This window comes from Salvelinus alpinus, chromosome 17, assembly GCF_045679555.1.
Source record: "Salvelinus alpinus chromosome 17, SLU_Salpinus.1, whole genome shotgun sequence".
Classification (NCBI taxonomy): Eukaryota; Metazoa; Chordata; class Actinopteri; order Salmoniformes; family Salmonidae; genus Salvelinus; species Salvelinus alpinus.
In genome coordinates, this window is record NC_092102.1 from 11896848 (window position 1) to 11911086 (window position 14239).

Sequence of the window (14239 nt, forward strand, 5' to 3'; positions counted from 1 at the left end):
CATTCCCACTGCACTGTGTACACACTCACCTGTCAAAGGCTCTGTATAAACCTCATACATAAGCCTACTGGTATAGTAGCCTAAAATATTGCTGCTCTTTTTGTAGCACCATTCCAAATACTGCAAAAAGCTGCCAAATTCCTCTTACTCTTCTGTTCGATCAGATGTGTAAAAAAAAAAAAAGGATTGAGTTGGTTTGTGAGATCTGGAAATAATAGGGCTTCTTGTTCCTGCTAAACATCTCTGTAGAGGTAAAAGTCATGCACAGATTGCCGACAGAGTAAAGCAGTCACACAGATCACACTTACAGTATAGTATTAATCTAAGTTTTCTCTACTACCAACCATGGACCAATCAAAAACTGTAACTAGTATCTGCTGTGTATTACAACTTGAAGGCTACTGTAAAAACCATAGATACGACCCTCCACCTTTGTCTGACCCCATTCAATTATTTGCTAAGGGATATCTATCTTGTTCTTACCATTAGTGGAATATGGGCATCCTATAGACCCTCCTGGCTAAAATATTGATCAATACAAATAGTTTATGATTCAAAGCTAGCTCAAATTTTCTCATTTGAATGCTCAGATTGAATGACCAGCAGCCAGAGTGAGGGACAGATGTATTGGGATAAAGCAAGCATACTGCAGGGCACTCCGTATGTAACGGTTCTGTAACGACAGACGCTGGGAGACGAGAAGCAAGTACAGGGCATGGATTTAATAATAAATAAACATGAAACAAAACAAGAACAGCGTCTGGACAGGAGAAACATAACATCAATGCTGACTCAGGAATGAAACTGAGGAAGTGACAGATATAGTGGAGGTAAATGACATGATGGCGTCCAGGTGAGTCCCATAATTAAGCGCAGGTGCGCGTAACGATGGTGGCAGGCGTGCGTAATGATGAGTGAACTGGTGACCTCGAGCACCTGAGAGGGGGAGCGGGAGCAGATGTGACACTGTCAAATAGGCCTACTTTACATTCCTCTAGTCAAGTGGGATGGAAAAAAGGGTAGAAATTCTGAGTCTTCGGGATCGGTGTCCCTTCCACGGGGCGGTTGAGCTAACGTAGGCTAATGCGATCAGCATGAGGTTGTAAGTAACAAGAACATTTCCCAGGACATGGACATATCTGATATTGTCAGAAAGCTTAAATTCTTGCTAATCTAACTGCACTGTCCAATTTAGAGTAGATATTACAGTGAAATAATACCATGCTATTGTTTGAGGAGCGTGCACAATATTGAACATGAAAAGTTATTAATAAACAAATTAGGCACATTTAGGCAGTCTTGATACAAGAATTTGAACAGAAATGCAATGGTTCATTGGATCAGTCTAAACCTTTGCACATACACTGATGCCATCTAGTGGCCAACATCTAAATTGCACCTGGGCTGGAATAATACATTATGGTCTTTCTCTTGCATTTCAAAGATGATGGTGCAAATAAATACAAAAGAACAGTTAATTTTTTCTTTGTATTATCTTTTAGCAGATCTATTGTGTTATATTATACTACACTCATTTTACATTTCCATAAACTTCCAAGTGTTTGTTTTCAAATGTTACCAAGAATATGCATATCCTCGCTTCAGGGCCTGAGCTACAGGCAGTTAGATCTGGGTATGTCATTTTAGGCAAAATTTTTAAAAAGGGGCTAATCCTTAAGAGGTTCTTAATGAGTCCAGGTCATTGTAAAATGGGAAAAAGCTGAATAGATAAAGATAACACTGGATTCCAGAGAGTATAATTTTTTTCAATGTAATGTGTGATGATCTGAAAAGTTGTTTTGTGGGACATGTGGGATTGCAAAATGTGTTCATACATGCAAAACAACCATTTTTCAAAAGTCCATCTTTGGTTGGGCCTTTTGTTTTGTCTGTTTATTAGCAGCTAAGATAAAAACATACCAATAGGATAATTCCATAAAGGCAGATCTAAACACCGTAGGCTCATGTTATTGAACTTTGAGCATTGACTGTAGGTGGAAAGGCACTTTATAAATCCAATCAGTTATTTCAATTATTATTATTATTTTTCCAAGGTGTTACAGTGAGCACTGTAAGAACTGTATCACAGAGATTGTAAACCTGTATGTATACCATAGACAGAGATAGACAGCTCTAGCGCCCCAAAGCTATTTTAGTCAACTTGGTGGGACTTCCTATGGGTTAAGGAGGGATCACATAATCACATCCAGGTCATCAGGAAAGCTCAGAAAATTAATTATTCTCCTGAGAAAACATTCCATAACTGTAGGAAGCAGTAAATCACCAACCTTTGCTTTATACCTGTTTAGATAACACACTATTGGTGGCAATATGCACCCTTTAAATGTGTTTACCGACTCGCAGAAGCAGCAGCATCAGCAGCAGCAGAAGCAATTTGCTACTTTAAAGTGAAGAAACCCCTCAATGGCGCTGCCCATGCTGTCACAGAACCATTATGGCACAGATGCAAAGAAGGGCCCAACACAAAATGGACCCCTAAGCACTACACCCTAGTAATTTGTGGAGGTCTGAGAGGATTTGATTTGTTATAAGCAATATGGTGAAACTTCCACCTATCCTCTTAGAGGGCAAGGTGGAGCTATTACCATCCCACTGGGCACATACATCAATTCAATGTCTATTCCATGTTGGTTCAACGTAATTTCATTGAAATTACATGGAAACAATGTTGATTCTACCAGTGTGTGCCCAGTGGGATATTGCTTACACCTGTAAAATCCTCTCAGATTAGGGTGTAGGGCTTAGGGTCCATTTGGGAGTGGGTCGTTTACTCTCTTTGACTACATGCTCTCCATACCTGGGCATACCTGAGGTGCATTCAATATGACAGAGTGCTGTTCATCGTTCAATTCAACGGAAACGGTACTGTACTAAAAAAACAGTTGGAGAACGATGTGATTATGGTGGCCCAGAGGGTGATTGTGTAAGGAGGTGTGCTGCATGAGTTTTGCGATTTCAAATGGTCACACCCATATTGATCAGGCCACACCCACAAACGGGAGTAAATATACCTCAAAAGAACAGTGCCCACCATTTTGGGAAAACGTGTAGTTCAGTACAAACTTACGGTAGGAAATGTTGATCCGAACTGAATGCACCCCAGGGTTGGGGTCAATTCCATTTAAATTCCAGTCAATTCAGAAAGCAAACCAAATTCTTATTTAAATTCCAAATGTTCCTCATTGAAAACGATTGTAATTGTAATTTCAGATATCTATCCTACCCTGCCATTCTAAGGTCTTCGAAAGCCAAGTTAACAAACAGATCACCGACCATTTCGCATCCCACCGTGCCTTCTCCGCTATACAATCTGGCTTCCGAGCTGGTCATCGGTGCACCTCAGCCACGCTCAAGGTCCTAAACAATATCATAACCGCCATCGATAAAAGACAATACTGTGCAGCCGTATTCATCGACCTGGCCAAGGCTTTCGACTCTGTCAATCACCACGTTCTTATCGGCAGACTCAACAGCCTTGGTTTCTCAATGACTGCCTTGCCTGGTTCACCAACTACTTCTCAGACAGAGTTCAGTGTTTCAAATCAGAGGGCCTGTTGTCCGGACCTCTGGCAGTCTCTATAGGGGTACCACAGGGTTCAATTCTCGGGCCGACCCTTTTCTCTGTATACATCAATGATGTCGCTCTTGCTGCTGGTGATTTTCTGATCCACCTCTACGCAGACGACACCATTCTGTATACTTTTGACCCTTCTTTGGACACTGTGATAACTAACCTCCAGACGAGCTTCAATGCCATACAACTCTCCTTCAGTGTCCTACAAATGCTCTTAAATGCAAGTAAAACTAAATGCATGCTCTTCAACCGATCGCTGCCCGCACCTGCCCGCACCTGCCCGCCCGTCCACCATCACTACTCTGGATGGTTCTGACTTAGAATATGTGGACATTTAAAAATACCTAGGTGTCTGGTTAGACTGTAAACTCTCCTTCCAGACTCACATTAAGCATCTCCAATCCAAAAATAAATCTAGAATCAGCTTCCTGTTTCGCAACAAAGCTTCCTTCACTCATGCTGCCAATCGTACCCTCGTAAAACTGACTAACCTACCGATCCTCGACTTCGGCGATGTCATTTACAAAATAGCCTCCAATACTCTACTCAGCAAATTGGATGCAGTCTATCACAGTGCCATCCGTTTTGTCACTAAAGCCCCATATACTACCCACCACTGCGACCTGTATGCTCTCGTTGGCTGGCCCTCGCTTCATATTCGTCGCCAAACCCACTTGCTCCAGGTCATCTATAAGTCTTTGCTAGGTAAAGCCCCGCCTTATCTCAGCTCACTGGTCACCATAGCAGCACCCACCCATAGCACGTGCTCCAGCCGGTATATTTCACTGGTCACCCCCAAAGCCTATACCTCCTTTGGCCGCCTTTCCTTCCAGTTCTCTGCTGCCAATGACTGGGACGAATTGCAAAAATCACTGAAGAAAATCACGAATTGCAAAAATCACATATCTCCCTCACTAACTTTAAGCATCAGCTGTCAGAGCAGCTCACAGATCACTGCACCTGTACATAGCCCATCTGTAAATAGGCTATCCAACTACCTCATCCCCATATTGTTATTATTATTATTTATTTTTTGCTCCTTTGCACCCCAGTATCTCTACTTGCACATTCATCTTCTGCACATTTATCACTCCAGTGTTTAATTGCTAAATTGTCATTAATTCGCCACTAAGGCCTATTTATTGCATTACCTCCCTAATCTTACCTCATTTTCACACACCGTATACAGATTTTTTTCTATTGTGTTATTGACTGTACGTTTGTTTATTCCATGTGTAACTGTGTTGTTGTTTGTGTCGCACTGCTTTTCTTTATCTTGGCCAGGTTGCAGTTGTAAATGAGAACTTGTTCTCAACTGTCCTAACTGGTTTAATAAAGGTGAAATAATAACATTTAAAAAAAATATTAACAGCCAATAAAATGTAGGCGCTGGAAGCCACGCCTACATTTTACTGGACGTTACATTTCTAGAACCCTCCCCCATTGTCTCATGTCAGATGGCGTCATTCTAAAGCTACATGCACTTGCTAGGAGACGGCAGTCGCTCTTTCTGATGTGAGACAATGCCATCCCCCCAACATGGCTGTAAATTGGATGCTGCATGTAATGACATGTGTCACTGGGTGTTCGTGCTCCTCACTCCAAGGACGTTCTATTTAGTACGGTCTTGTGAAGACGAGAGTGTGGAGAACTCATCAAAAATTACATTTGAAGCACTGCACACTCAGTGCTACTGCATTACCTTTGACCAATACAGACAAAACCAGATAACTACATAAATCAATAGCTAGCTTGTAATTTCATAATTATCAGCCTTTATGGGTAGCTAGCTAGCTACCAATTCTTCATCAGTTCACCTGTGGTCTATGCAAACTACAGTGGATATTTTAGTCAGGCAACATACTTGTTATGTCTCGTGGGTTTCATAACCACGTCTTTATAACAATTCAATAATAATGAGACAAGAATTCAGTTCAACCATTTATCTCAAACGTGATCATCTCAACATACCACAACTCCCATGATGCTCTGAGGCACAACCCCAATACACAAAATCTCCTCCACTCCTTCTTAAATTGCCCCCATTATGAACAACAGTCCTGAAAAGGTGACTGTGAGCCCCTAGGTGACGGCTGCTGGGACAGGATGTCACCCGGTAACAGTTCTGGACCACTCACAGTACTCAACAGTAACTTATCTGTGTGTCTTTTCCAGATGAAGTCCTCTGAAGTCTGGACAGTGTGGGACACAGGACCAGTCTGAGCAATGACTGTAGCAGGATCCCACTTTGGTCTGTTGAGCTAGTACCTAGACAGTTTCTCCAGGATTGAAAGCTCTGTCCTTTTAAAAAATATATATATATTTAACTTTTATTTAACTAGGCAAGTCAGTTAAGAACAAATTCTTATTAACAATGACAGCCTACCCCGTCCAAACCCTAACGATGCTGGGACAATTGTGCACCGCCCTATGGGACCACCAATCATGGCCAAATGTGATACCAGCCCAGGATTGAACCAGGGTCTGTAGTGACACCTCTAGCACTGAGATGCAGTGCCTTAGACCGCTGCACCACTCGGGAGCCCGCTCAGTTCACATTGTCACACTGTCTCCTTTGCGTTCAAAGGTTTGAGTAGATCGAAACTTGTGCGTAGCTCTCTCTTCATGAGTAGTGATACAGAAAAAGCCTTGGTGGTTGTGTGTGGCATGTTCCTGTAGGATAGCAGGAAGCTGTTCAAGCGTTGGTGCCGTGCCCCTTGACCCTGAGACGCTTTCAAGTCATGTTTCATGGTCTGTACAAACCTCGCCACCAGCCCGTTGGTTGATGGATGATACGGTGCAGACCTGATGTGCTGTACGGCATTCACATGTAGGAACGAGGCCATTTCTTTGGACATTTCTGTGGTCCGTTGTTGTTAACGAGTTGGAGTGGCGATCCAAACCGACTAAACACTTCCACAAGCTTCTCAATAGTCTTCTCAGCAGTAGATCTCATAATGGCAACCACTGGCCACTTTCTATGAGCATCCACGACCACGAGAAACAAACTTTGACTGAACCTGCGAAGTAGTCGCAATAGTCGACAAACTATTCCTAGGGCTTCCCGTTTTATTGCGTTGTAACTTTCTGCTTTCTACAATGTCCTCGATGCGAAAGCAATTGGCTTCTCTTCACCGGAAGGCATGATATAGGACATGACTGCTCCCACACCATAGGGACTAGCATCACAAGCTAGTTGGATGGGCAATGACGGGTCGAAATGTGTCCAGATTAATCGAAATCCCTCAGTTTCTTCTCCGCAAAGAAACCCACAGTACCTCCCAGATGATATCTAGAACGCGAACACATTCTAACCGTTCTGATTGGTTCTAGAAGTTGATGGGTTGGGCCAGAGCTAGAACACACATGGTTAAAGCAGTTTTGAAAATGCATGGTTGGCTTTGATACTCTGATTGGTTAGAAATTATCCAATCACTGATTACTTTATTTTGTACAACACCCCTCATTTTGACATGAGTGGTGTTATACAAATTTTGACTTAGATGATGGCAGTCACACTGAAGCATGTAGCAAAACATAGAGCAGCGGAATAAATCAGTTTGAGTCTTCAGGCAACAAATTAAGTGTGATATACAATGACATCGCAACACAAAAAACACATAAGTAGGAGGCAAAAATGGTTCCTACACAAGTAAAGAATGAAAGACATGCTATACAATTATGAGTGGTAATCAAATCTGTTATTTTATTTTTTTCCTCGCCTGGTACGTTAGGTTATTTTTTGTGTAACTGTGCTTTCAGTCCCACTGGCAACCACCAGAGGAGGCTCATATCACATAGGTCTACATACGGATTTTGAGGTGATACTGTCATTGAATTTCCTCTTGTATTACCACCTGGAGCTGTGAATTTATACCGTTCTTTGTTGTTTATAACTAATTATGTTTGTGGTGGTAACACGTATGTTTTGGGCAGGGGATAGGCCTACGTATGGGAATTTGCTAAATCATTATAAAACGAATATAATTAAAATGAGGATAAAAGTATCCATTATTTCAAGTATTTAACTTGTTTTTGTGAAAGTTCGACGATATCATTCATTTATTGCGCGTCTTGCTTGTCTGTAAACAATGGCTCACTGCGGGACGAAGCAATTGCGCTTCCACAAAATAAGTTGCCCACTCCCAGATATGCCTAAAAAGAAGTCTGCCACTCAATTTGAGCTTGTTCGTTGTAGTAACTGTTCCTCTGAACTCCCCGTGCGCAAACCAAGCGGCGTGTCAGCTGTGGCGATCCTCAAAGACAACGAATGTACAATACGACAACTGACACAGTGCTGCTCGGTAAAGAATAGGAAGGGGCAGTAAAGTAAACGCACGTTTTTAGAATAATTTGTCAAACAATTTGCATTTGGATTAGCTGGAGATAACGGTCGTCCATTTGGACGGAGAACAGACACTTTTCTCTCGCTAATAACGCCGGGGAGCTCAAATCGAGATAATCCGTGACATCGTATCGCTTTACTTTTTAAGGTAAGAATACAGTTTGATTTGAATGCCTTTTAAACAAAAATGTACTTAAAGTTGTTTTTAGTGCCTAATAAACATTACAACCTAGAGGAGAAACAAATGCGACAATTCAGACTACGTTGAATGAAACAAATTACGGGCTAGTTTCAGATGGTACCTCATTCCATAGATTTTTAAGATGGGAAGGTGCAATAATGTATTGCGTTGTTGCAATACTTTAAAAGTTCCTATGTTGTCAAAAAACAAGTCCAAGTCAAATGTAATATCACTCAATACATCTTTATTTGTCCATGAGCATTTTGTTAAATGTTTTTAACACTAACCCCTGCACCGAAGGAAGGTATCCTTGAAATAAAAAATGGTTTTGCGTATGGGTGTATTATATTGAATTGCTCAGTGGAGACAGTTGTCTAGTGTGATTATTCCACTTGGGGTCGTTGTTCAAATTGTCTAGGCATAGACCATCAAAACAAATGTTTTGTCTGACTATCATTTGGCAATTATCAGACAAACTATTGATGTACCACCACCACTTTTTGGCGTTATGCAAGTAAAGCTGGCAGCATGCCATTCTCTTTCTCCCACATGTAGGGATTGATGAGATGATGATCCAGCTGACACAGTTGGGCTCCACTCTCACCTGATATAGATACTGTAACTGGATGTGTTGTGTGATTTTTCCAATGCCATTTTCAGCTGCTGTCATAATCTTTTGGATACAGACACACATCCTCTTCCTAACTGTCTAAAGCTGTTGTTCCCCCTTTTGAAATTAGCTTACAACTTGCCATTGGCAAAATCAGTTGAATTTGTACATATCTGTATGTTTGCCTAGGTGGGATTCTGAAAAAGTTTGGTCTTATCTTTTAACAGGGGTTACAATTATAGCCTAACAGTGGAAGTGTATCTTTTTTAAATAGCCACTCCCTTTCTTTTTCTTTCTACTGCAGCAAATTATTGTGTAATATTCAAACTTTATTCATACAATGGCCAACGTTTTATAAAGGATCACATGCTATGTTTTCAGCTGTGATCAGGCTAGGAGAGGCTTTGTTTAAAATCCCCCAAAATCCTGTTTTGCACCTAATAAACCCTATTGAGATGGTGCTTTCATTCTTTCCCCCCCAGTCGGTTTTCACTTTCCTACCTTGTGTAGGTAATCCAGAAGTGCAATAAACAAAACCAGATTTATATATATTTTTGTATACCAAAGGACAACCTTTTTCTAGGTGTATTGGCTGATCAGATGTAATTTGATTACGTTGGATTAGGGTTTTGATTATCCAGCATCTTACCCTAGCCCAGTAACATCATTACAGGAAGACTTTGTCGTAAAATGGCCATGGGCATGACCTTCGAGCGCTTACTCTTTCACTTGTTTTGCTGTTCAAAACCCAGACGGACATTCTTGAATAGCAGGCCATCTGCTAGTCCAAGTGCTTTTTCCATGAGCACAATATCACATTACCCTCAGATCACTTTGCAATAGTGGGGGATGTGATTTGTTGGCAAGGGGGAATACAGTCTCATTCCCAGTAGTATGTCTTCAACACAATGTCTGGTAAAAGGCTTTTACATTTGTGTGGGTGGCTACCACCAACACCATCTTTGCTTCCGCTAAAAACCCTGCCATCTGATTGGTTGAGACTTGTGGGCTCACTTTCCTTGGCTGGCAAAGACACCACGGGATAACTCTCAGATTTGGATTGCTGTGTGCTTTCGCTCATGTCTTAAAAATGTCTGACTATTTGGCCCAGAGGCCTATTTCAAGTTTTCAGGTAACAGGAATGAACATGCCGGCCTCCAGTCACCACTAGCCAGCCTCCTTCCGGTACCCTGCCCTGCACCTTAGAGACTGCTGCCCTATGTACGTAGTCATTGAACACTGGTCACTTTAATAATGTTTACATATTGTTCTACCCACTTCATATGTATATACTCTATTCTAATCAAGGCTCATCCTATATAACTACTGCTGTACACACCTGTCTATTCATATACTGTCCATTCATACCATTATATAAATGTATTTTATATTTATATTCTGGACTATGACATTGCTCGTTCTGATATTTTTGGGATTTGTGTGTTGTTTTATACTGTTAGGTGTTACTGCACTGTGGGAGCTAGAAACATAAGCATTTCGCTGCACCTGTGACAACATCTGCAAAATATGTGTACGAGACAAATGCAATTTTGATTTGAAAAGATCAAACGTTGAAGGCACTAGGACCTCTCAGACGGACAAAATAAAAAAACTTCATCAGCGGCTGCCGTTCAATCTTGCTTTGTGACAATTTTTTTTACAAGCAATAGAAGGGAGGCTGTCATCTACAGGATAGATATACTTGATTGATAAGTGAAATGTTTAAAGGATACTTTGGGATTTTGACAGTGAGGCCTTTGATCTACTTCCACAGCCTCCAATGAACTCGTGGATACCACAAAAGTTAAAGTGTTAAGTTTCAATGTCACATACACAAGTACAGTGAAATGTCTTTCTTGGAGACACAAAGCCCAACAATGCAATAATCAATAACGATGTATTACTGGGAAAGAAAAAAAAAACTAGAAATAAGAGATACAGTAAGTAAGCATACCATATACAGGAAATATTTAAAGTCAGTTCCAATACCATATTTACATGTGCAGGGATACTGGAGTGATGGAGGTAGATATGTATAGGGGTGAGGTGACTAGGCAACAGGATATAAGATACACAAAGTAGCAGCAGCTTGCATGTGAGTGGGTGCAGGTGTGTAGAGTCAGTAAAAATGTATGTGCATATTATCTGTGAGTGAGAAAATGATGGAGTGAGCGTATGTGTGCGTGTTGGCGTGACAGTGTGAGTGTGTAGGGCTCTGTGAGTGTGCATAGAGACAGCGCAAATACTGAAATAAAAGGTCAAACTCGGTCCGTGTAGCTATTTTGTTAGCTATTTATCAGTTAGCTACGTATTGGTTGGGGATCGAAGCAGTTCAAGAGCTGTCTGCAGAACCCTCTGTAGTGCCATGCGATCCATGGTGGTGCTATTGCAGTGATGCTATTGCTATTGCAGTGATGCAGCCGGTCAATATGCTCTCAATGGTACAGCTGTAGAACCTTTTCAGGATTTAAGGGCCTATGACTAACTTTTTCAACCTCCTGAGGGGGAAGAGGCACTTTCGTGCCTTCTTCATGAATGTGCGTGTGTGTTGGAACCATTTTAATTATTTTGTGATTTGGACACAGAGGAACTTGAAGCTGTCTACCTGCTCCACTGCCGACCTGTCAATGTGTATGGAGGCATGCCCCCCCCCCCCCCCCCCCCCCCGTTTCCTGTAGTCCACAATCAGCTCCTTGGTCTTGCTGAGGGAGGGTTTGTTGCTCCGGCACCACACTGTCAGGGCACTGACCTCCTCCTTGTAGGGTGACTCATCGTCGCCGGTGATCAGGCCTACCACTCCTGTTGTCAGCGAACTTGATAATGGGGTTAGTCATGCGTGGCCACATGGTCATGAGTGAACAAGAAGTACAGGAGGGGACTAAGCACACACCCCCTGTGGGGCCTCCTGGGTCAGTGTGGTGGAGGTGAGGTTGCCTACCCTCACCTCCTGGGGTCAGCACGTTAGAAAGTCCAGGATCCAGTTGCAGAGGGAGGTGTTCAGACCCAGAGTCCAAAGCTTGGTGATGAGCTTGGAGGGGATAATGGTGTTTAACACTGAGATGTAGGCAAGGAACAGCATTCTCACAGGTATTCCTCTTATTTAGGTGGGAGAGGGAAGTGTGGAGAGCAATTAAGATTGCGTCATCGATTGATCTGTTGGGGCTGTATGCAAATTGGAGTGGATCTAGGGTGGCTCGATGTTGTCAAAGCGTGCATAAAATGCATTGAGTTCGTCTTGTAGAGAGGCATCGTTGGGCAGATCACGGTTGAGTCTTCCTTTGTAATCCGTAATAGACTGTAGCCCCTGCTCATGGGGCGGGTGTCGGAGCCTGTGTAATATGATGCCACCTTATTCCTATATTTTCCTTTTGCTCGTTTGATGATTCTGCGGAGGTCATAGCGGGCCTTCTTGTACTTATTCCTGTCTTCGGCCGTAGCATCAGGGTTGTCTGCGATAGCTCTGTGTTCAGTAGCCCTGCTCTTTAGTTTAGCGCCAACCTCTGTGTTAATCCAGGGCATTTGATTGGGGAAGAAGCGAACCCTCACCGTGGGTACAACGTCGTCGATGCATTTTCTAATGAAGCCTGTTGCTAACTAGTGCTAGCGCAATTGCTAACTATTGTGCGAACGTTTGCGAAACTACCTCTAACTTCCTTCATACTGAACACAGAGACAAATGGTAAACACGAGTTAATCTGACTCTGGGATATATCCCTTTAATGATGTAGGCTAACCCTTTTGCTTTTCTCAACATGAGAACAAGCTGACCGAGGGGTGAGTTGTTGGCCCTTTTGAAACAGGATGCTTACTGTATGAGTAGTGGGTTTCCCAGAGTGACAGTTGCAAACCAGTATGTTCTGAGATAATAAAAAGTAACTGCTCACATGTAACATGAGCATTAATGGAATTTAGGGATTTTTTTCGCTCTGGCCAGCTGGTCTAGCCATTTCTCCTCATCCTACTCCGACTGGTCGTGTAGACCTGTATTCTAGGCCCCAGAGACATAGACTATTGACTATTGGATTGGTGGAGATCCCAAGCCACAGTCTCAGTTCAGCATGGCAAAGGGGATTGACACTTGTCTTCCTCTGAAGCAACAGTAGATGTACCTAAAGTAATTATTCTCACAGTGGAACAAACACTAGCCTAGATGACAGAGACTTGACAATAGGGAGAGAGTGGGTCAAATAACTCCAAGCATATCTAGACAGAAGGACATCTTATAGTAATCTCCTTTAAAAAAATATTTTCGAGTGATATGGGCATCTTGAGGTTGGAAGATCTGAGAGGTCAAGGATTGGAAGGAGGTATTTGGGGCGTCCACCCCATCAATCACTCTAGCAGCAGCTGCTCTTCCCTTATGATGCATTCTTGTGCTGCGGGGTGTGGTTTTATGATCTGCCGGGGTGTGGGAGGTTGACAAGGGGGCACCACTCTGGACATACTGCTCGGAACATCACTGTGAGAAAATGAAGGAATATTACAAAGGATTTACATGGTGAAAGTATATAAAGTATTTTAACTGTTTTAACTGGCAAAAGTTGTATCGGCCCATCTTTCATAATTTGTCCACCACAATGTGACTATCATAGGTAACTATGACGAACATGCTGTACATCCTGCTGTTTTGGTAATTACATCTTTCAGCCAGACCTGTAGCTTGATGCACTGCACAGGTTGAGTGTACTGTACAGTTGCCGTATGCAGATCTCAGAAGCTGCCGACTCGTTGACTGCTCTGCATTACATCACTAAGCCCACCCAGGATGGAATATTCATTAGCTAATGCTAACACGTGTGAAAGCCCTGCATAGTTTCCCTTATTTTTTAGGTAAAAGTGTCTCTTTATGTCCTTATCTGCTTTCATGTCTCCCCTCTTTCTTGCAAGTCACTGTGGAGGTTGGAACACACTCCGGCTGCTGATCCTCCTCTGAGGCTGTGCCCATTTGATTTGGCTTCCTAATAAATACCCCTTTTCATTAGTGGTAAGCAGCTTCTGTGTTGTGCTTACCAATGATAAGCTTTTCCATTTCCTGACTAAGCTAGGGACAGTGCTAATGGTCATTACCCTCAATAGGGTCTGGTGGACTGGGTTGAAGATGAGCACTGTCTGGATACCAAGTTACTGCCTTTTTTTAGGTCTTTCCCTGGCCTTTGGAAACAGGTGATGTTAGAGCCTGAGGAAACAAGGACGGTCACAGCAAACACCAACAGCTGTCAGATAGGTTAACAGAACATTGTTTTGTAAAAACATATCCCCATGGGCTGTTTTTCCACTCTATTTTGGTGTCATCACATTGTATCCTGTTTTCCATCAAAGCCTTAAAGGCTGTTCAAGTTCTATAGTGAATGTCAATTGATAATGTCCCTGCGATCCACCTTGACACTTGAAATGTATAAAAAATAAACATAATTTAATTTTAAGTGTCGTAGTCTGCTGAAAATTCCCCCTTTATCATAGCTCTTTGCAGTCCCATGGGAAGCCCCAGATATGGAGGGTGTGGTTATT

General features: G+C 42.4%; 1 protein-coding gene across 5 annotated transcripts in view; it reads left to right on the forward strand.

Moving 5' to 3' along the window:
- The first annotated feature begins 7729 nt into the window (after positions 1–7729).
- Positions 7730–14239, forward strand: part of LOC139542125 (plexin-B1-like) — a 57480-nt gene continuing 50970 nt past the window's right edge. For 2 of the 5 annotated variants that reach the window (XM_071347188.1, XM_071347190.1), the window contains exon 1: positions 7731–8088. The gene's annotated coding sequence lies outside the window, so the exon portion shown is untranslated. Of the gene's footprint in view, positions 8089–9842; positions 9953–14239 lie in introns of all 5 variants that reach the window. The other 3 variants (XM_071347189.1, XM_071347191.1, XM_071347192.1) reach the window with 3 other exon arrangements.